The sequence below is a fragment of the Callorhinus ursinus genome, unplaced genomic scaffold (assembly GCF_003265705.2).
Source record: "Callorhinus ursinus isolate GAN/ISIS: 27379988/994484 unplaced genomic scaffold, GSC_fseal_2.0 scaffold2, whole genome shotgun sequence".
Lineage (NCBI taxonomy): Eukaryota > Metazoa > Chordata > Mammalia > Carnivora > Otariidae > Callorhinus > Callorhinus ursinus.
This window is the reverse complement of record NW_027397064.1, coordinates 100,772,376-100,779,481: the sequence shown is the minus strand read 5'-3', so window position 1 is coordinate 100,779,481 and position 7,106 is coordinate 100,772,376.

The window sequence follows — 7,106 nt, the reverse complement described above, 5'->3', positions numbered from 1 at the left end:
ACACACACACACACACACACACACACACACACACACACACACACACAAGCTGTGACAACCAAACGACCCCTGGGGGAAAATCGCCCTAGTTGAGAAACGGTGCTGTGGCCCAGCCGTTCCCAGGGCAGCACTCAGAAGCCAACGCCTCAGGAGAATAAATCTCACTCTGCTCAGGGTTCTGCCTCCCAACGGCCAGGTAAACACGGAGATTATCCAGTATCTCCAAGACTCAGTTTACCCATCTACAAAATGAGATCATAGTCTGCAAGTGACCTGCATGTTTCTGGGCATGCAGAGGCACTCAATTAGCTGTTTTACCTTGATTTGTACATAGTTCTTCTGAAAACCTCAAGCCAACATCTTCAATCTCTCCCCAAAAGCTAGGAAGGTACCACTGGAAATCCACTAAGGCCTAATAACGGCTTCATAGCTGTCCAAATACCTTGGCCAAGCTGGACCACTTTTCAGAATCTATTCTAAAGTAATGATCAGAATTTCAGGCAAACATTTACATCAAAGACATCTATTCCAGCATTATCTATAATCACAAAAACTAGAAACAGTCAAGGGGTACCTGGGTGGCTCAGTCAGTTAAGCATCTGCCTTAGGCTCAGGTCATGATCTCAGAGTCCTGGGATCAAGTCCCACATCAGGCTCAGTGGGGAGCCTTAATTGTAAAATAATTTTAAAAATAAATAATAAATTAGAAACAATGTAAATATCCAACCATGTAAAGAGAGTAAAGTAAAAATATGATAGAGACAAAGGAGTATTACGTTGCCAAAAAAACCCCACATAAATAGAAATTACTCATTAATAAACATGGAAACATGTCTAAATATAATGTTGAGTGAATCAAGTTACGTGACTGTACACAATGTAACTTCAATTTTGTAAAAAATACAAAGCAAAAATATTATTTCATATAAGACAATAGAAAGGGACTGGAAGGATACTTAATGAAATTTCCCTCTTAATGATGTTCCCTAGATCACAAGGGTTTTTTTGTAAAAAAAAAACATGTCTTAGTTTTAAGATCTTGTGGGGAAACTATTTTGTTGCTGTTTTTAATATTCTTACATTAGAAGGGAAGGCTTTGCTTGAATCCCCAAGTGCTAAATCAAAGCCCAGACCTTGAATACAGAGCCCCTAGCCATGCAAAGAAAAGGATTTTAAGCCTAAATAAAGGGAGACCCAAAGAAACAGAAACAGAAGAGAGATCAACAGGGCCGAGGGCACTCGTAAACAACCTGAGGTACCCACAGGGTGAGCTGGGCTTGGCAGGGCTGTGGGTGAGACCCAGGCCTGCCCCACGCGCTGCTCTGTCTGCCTGGCTGGGCCAGGGGCTGGGCATGGAGGGAGACACGAGTGCTCACTCAGGCAGCCGGCTCCGTGAAGTAGATGCCCGTCACTGGGCACTGGTCTAGGAGCTTGGCTCTCACAGCTGAAATCATCGAAAGCAAGAACAGGACTCATACCACAGGTGGGTGGTGGGGGTCCTGGCGGGGGAGGCGGTCAGTCAGGACCCTCCAGCTCAGCACACCCAGGCTTCCAAGCCAGATTTCAAAGGCGCCACTGGCCTTAAGCTGCCTCTGGCTTTTCTGCCTGCCACTGACTACCCAATCAAGGTGGGCCCCTTGAAGATGGCCGGGGATGGCAACTGAAGAAGCACCACACTACAGCATGGGGGCTCAGCCCTTCCTAGTAAGACAACTGGGTGGAGTGTTGGCGGCCTGAGGGGCCTGCAGGGCCTGGGACTGAGGGCTGGATCTGGAGGGTTTGGCAGCCGGGTGTTGCACCGCAGAGCCCCAGAGGAGAGGTTAATGCCACCAGCCCACATCCCACTACCCACGGGGCGCCCAGGGCCAGGGGAGCCGTGGAAGGGCGTGCCCTCACCCTCCTCTACAGCCCGCCCTCGGGAGTGTGGACCACTCAGAGGAGCTGAGCAAACGTGGACAGGAAACAATACGGCACCTTCAGACCCGCCAAATGCCTCCCAATGGCCTCTGTCTGACCCAACTGCCTAATGGATGAGGAGGAGTCCTCACGTCCCAAGTTCAGATGCGTCAAAGTTTTCTTTGCTCAGGCTCTCTTGGAGTCCTTGCCCACAGGTGCACTTGAAGTATCCACACAAAGCTACCAGTCTGCAGTGCAGGACACTACAGACCACAAAGTGCCCAGAAGCTGGCCCACGCCAGAGCCAGAGGCCTGTGAGGGCCCGAGTTTCCAAGGCCAGCGGGGCCTTAGTGACAGGAAAGGCCACCAGTCCTGGGAGCCTGACCGTGAGCGAGGCCCCTGCTGGGCTCCCACGTGGAGCCCCATTGAATACTAAAACACACCAGTGAGGCAGCGCCAGGACGCCCACTCTGAGCTGAAAAGCAAGGGCCTGAGAGAAACCAGACCTGTCCTGATGATCAGCTGCCCCGCACTCACCAGACTCCTTCCAGGCTCTTTTTGCCTTCGTCCTCTGAAGACGACTCAAGTCGTAGTGAGACAGGATGTTCCTGAAAGACGCTGAGGCCAGGGCCAGGGTGCGGGGACCGGGCGCTGGGCCCGGGGGCAGGGTGCCAGGCGGCACTGCGGCGCGCTCGGGCGGCAGGCTGACCTCACGGGCGCATGTGAGCAGGGCGGAGGTGGGAGACTCGCTCCACAGCCCGTCCTCCCCTCCGGGCAGGGCAGCCACCACCGGCTCCTCTCTGCACGCCCACTCCTGCCAGACTATCTCTGTCCTACCTTCCTTCGGAAGCCACAGACACCCACAAGGTAGGCCTTTCAGCCAAACCGCAGTGTGAGTGGAACTTCCAGAATGTCTGCTCAAACCATGAAACACCGAACTGGGCCCCAAGTGGGTCCAACTTCAGGCCACTTCACCCATGAGCACTGAGACATTAGCTGTCATGATGCACAGGAGGGTTCTTACACGGGGAAAAAAAGGAGTCAGGGTGGCTCAGTCGGTTAAGCGTCTGCCTTTGGCTCAGGTCATGATCCCGGAGTCCCGGGATCAAGCCCCACATCGGGCTCCCTGCTCAGCAAGGAGCCTGCTTCTCCCTCCTCCTCTGTGCCTCTGCCCTGCTTGTGTTCTCTCTCTTGCTCTATCTGAAATAAATAAAATCTTTAAAAAAAGGAGTCATCCTAGCGACCCTCAGGCCAGAACTATACACTTAATAAGCTCACTAAGCTCTAGTTTCTCCTGGGGGCTAAAAGCTATCTTTCACAGCAAAATAGATGGCTGTCATTGTTCCATGAAACAGAGCCTCTGCCTTAGACTCCACAGCACTCTGTGATGTTCTGGAGCAGAACAGCTCAATTTTAGGTCATCCCGCCCCAAACTCCAGTCCAGCACGAGCTGATCAGGCAGCTAAAAGTCTTAACAATCTGCTGAGACCCATCCCGGGTTGTCCAACCAGCCTTACAGATGCCAATGCTATCCCTTTCTCAATTCAAAAGTCACCAAGGAACCGGGGCCATCACAGAAAGAAATCATTGATCCCCATCACCTCACCCTAAAAATCCTCCATAAAATGCAGATCTCAGGACCCCTCTCCGCAAGAATTCTCTCTCATTCACTACGTACTCCCTGGGGCCTGAAAATCTGCATATTTAACAAGCTATCCACCTGAATCTGAATCTCATCCAGGAGTCTCAGGAACCCCCCTTAACGGTACCTGAGGCCTTATTCTCAGATTTACCTCTAAACTCATTTCCAGTTCTGACTTCATTCTCTTATGCTATTTCTTTTTTGTAGAAGTGCATCTTAGGAGAAAAAAAAAATCTCATTCTTAAAAGGATCTGAGAGTTAAGAGACTTACTGATATATATGTATTTCAGAATAAATATATATACATATCACACATCCCGCATTCACACTGAACGGGAAGAGTAATTTGACATACTGTATCACATGTGCGAACAACAGACTGTATTATACACGTTTTCCATAGATGAAAACATCTGAATTACATTCAAACCCAAAAATTCCTCGCTGTGTAACGGTGGAGCCTGATTTCTCCTTTCCCTACACAAAGAAGGCAACGCATACACACACTCAGTCCGGGGACACCAGACACGTCCCTTCACCTTGATCTCCACAGACAGCGAGGGCCAGCCCTAAATACACTGTCACAGCTTGGACACATAATGTATCGCCACAGCACAACCCATCCCTGTCTGCGGAAATGTCTGAGTGATGTGCCTTCAACCTGTCATCGGACCACGATGACCTCAATTTTTGAAGAAGTCAAAACTCTATCCTTATCTTCAGAGATCCAAGAAATATTTATGTGTCATCCCTCCTTCAGCTTGTCTGTAGCCTTCAAGAAAGTCTGAAAAGGCTCTCCCAGGCCATGTGCACCGCCCCCGCCGCTCCCACCACCTGCCAATGTCCCCAAGTCCACCCCCCTCTATGCTCACGCTTTGACCATATCCCAGAGGTGCCCGAGCTCTGCCGTGGGCTAGGGACAGTGACTGGTGGGAAAGTGGGGCATAGTCCTTGAGCAGCACCTCACTACACACTCCCCAGAAGCAGAGGCAGTGACAGAGACCCCCCACTTTCTCCAGATTCCGGTCCTCCCACCCTCCCTGCTGTCTGATTCTTAGGATGGGTGGTGAGAGACGGGGTGTCCTGGCTCCCAGGATTCTGAAGCCAAAGAATCTGAGATCACCTTTGCCACAGCCCTCCTTCCAGAGTCAAAGCAACTTGCACGGGGTCAACCAGCTCTTGAGAGACCGCTCTCCCTCTCCCTCAAGGTAACCCCAAGTGTTTGGGCTACTTTTTCTTCATATGCACTCATCCATCTCAATAACTCTCTTCCTCAGCTCTTTCCAGAGGAAAACAGCCTGAAAGATGATGTATAAAAGAAAAGATTCCTAGCAGTTATGGCCGGGGGGCAGGGGGGTGGAATGGGAGATGGGGGGTGGGGGGTCCTCTGTCTAATTTTCTATACCGCTGCCATCTTCTTTGGCAGGTACCAATGACTTGGTCTTAAGATGGTCTTAACTAGTATAGAGTTGTCGAATCACTGTGTTGTATACTTGAAACCAATAAAACATTGTATGTCATGTATACTTCAACAATAAAAAATTTTTTAAAAAATGGTCTTAACTAGCAAGTGACAAAGATGGGGGCAGGGAACATCAAAGGCCCTTCACCCTTCTCCACCTGGCTTGGGTCATATTCCTCTTTCAAGAGCAGTTCAAAAGGAAAGCCCCTCTTGGTTCCCAAAGCAGAGCTAGTTAAATCCCATGGGATATGTTACCTTCCTAGTCATGTTGGATTTATTTAAATGCATTTCCGTCCTCCCCCAGAAGAAACTCGGTAAGACTTCTATCCCCTTCTTCTTAAGCCACTGCTAGGTGAATTGCAGATTCTCAAAGAAAGAATCAACAAATTAAGAGCTATTTTCTGGCCATCAAGGTCTGCCTTACACTGCAAATACTTACATATTAATCCCCCCATCTCAGGTTTAAAAATATGGACTCTTTTTTTTTAACTCCCAACATAATGAATGAGTTTAAATATTAGAAGTTGAAATTATTTAGTAAATCATTTCACCTGCAAAGCTTCTATTTGCATAACATTAATTCATGATGGCAGCTAAAACAAATTCATCACATTCTGTATATTAGAAGCTGATTTATGTAGGAATTGAAAAAAATCATGAGCTCAAAATTATGTTGACATGACGTACACGCTCAATGGAGAAAGATTTTTCTTTTTCCTTCTTCCCCCCCCCTTTTTTTTAAATCATCCGAACAACTGAATTATGGTGAGGAGGAAAAAGATTTGAGCAGAGGAAGGAGGCGAAGGAAATGAATAATGCTATGCCTCACGTGTGTGGCAGGCTCTCGGTGAGCATAGACACACACTCTCCGGTTATTAATGTCAAGTATGCCAAAGATACGCTGGAAAATCATTACCATTCATCGCCACTAACCGCCATTAAATTTCAATCAATTCAACTTAGCACAAGTGTACTTGAGCGGCCCTTACAGTTCCTTATAAATGTGGCTCAAAAGTCGGGCTGACTTATTGCATTGTCCACCGCACAAAGAAGCATTGCTAAGCATCTGCTTGGACCTCGAGACTGATGCTCTTTTAACATCCTAAGCATTCAGAGATCTTTCTTTTTCTGAACTAAGAGGTCTTGCATCCGTAAGGGTCAAGACGAATGGGGGGAGGGTTGCGGACTATTCTGAGAGACCACCACTCTGTTCCTGCCTTTGGGGTGGGGACAGGGCAACGGGATGCTTCCCTACGTGTAGTCAGTCTCCCAGATGCCTTGCAGAAAAAGTTTCTGACGCCACCAGAAGTTGGGTAACATGGTCCCTCTGTCTCCCGGCTCTGGGGAAACGATCTCAACCCACTCTGCAAACTGAACTGCCCTCGAGCCCCTTTCCCCGGGAAGGGGAGGGCGACGGGCCCATCGGGAGCGGGAGGGAGGTTGGGCCTGGGCCACAGCTTTGGGCAACGGCTCGCCTCCCAGGTGCGGAGCCGCAGGGCCCGCGCGCTCTGGGGCTCTCGCCCTGCGACAAAGGCGGCGGCGCGGGCCCATTGGGATCTGGCCCGCTGGCTTTCTTCCCGACTCGCCATGAGCACCGTCCGGCCTGCCGCCACTCGCCGGAGGCGGCCGGTGCGCCGCCGGGACAATGTGGCCATTGTTCGGGTGCCGCAAACCAGGCCGGCGGGCAGGTGGGAGGAAGGCGGCGCGGCCGGCGCGCGGGCAGTCGGGGCACCGAATGTCCCCCGGACGCGGGCACGGTCCCCGCGGCCTGGGCGCGCCGCCTCCCGGGCCAGCCCTCGGCCGCGCGGCAAGTGGAGGGGGCGGGGTTTGGGGGGGGGACCCGGACGGGAGGGGGAAGCAGAGAGAGAGAAGGGAGAAGAAGGGAAAGGAGACGGCAGAGAGACAAAGAGGCTGGGAGACGGAGAAAAAGAGAGAGGGGGAGAAAGCAAGCCGCAAAAGAGGAAATGGGGGGAGAGAGATGTTAAAGCAAAAAGGTGGGGGAGGGAGCAGAAAGAGCGGGGAGAAAGATAGAAAGGAGACAAAGAGGAGAGAGAGCACGGGAGAAAGAAGAGTAGGGCAGGGAGAGACAGACATGTGCTATAGAAC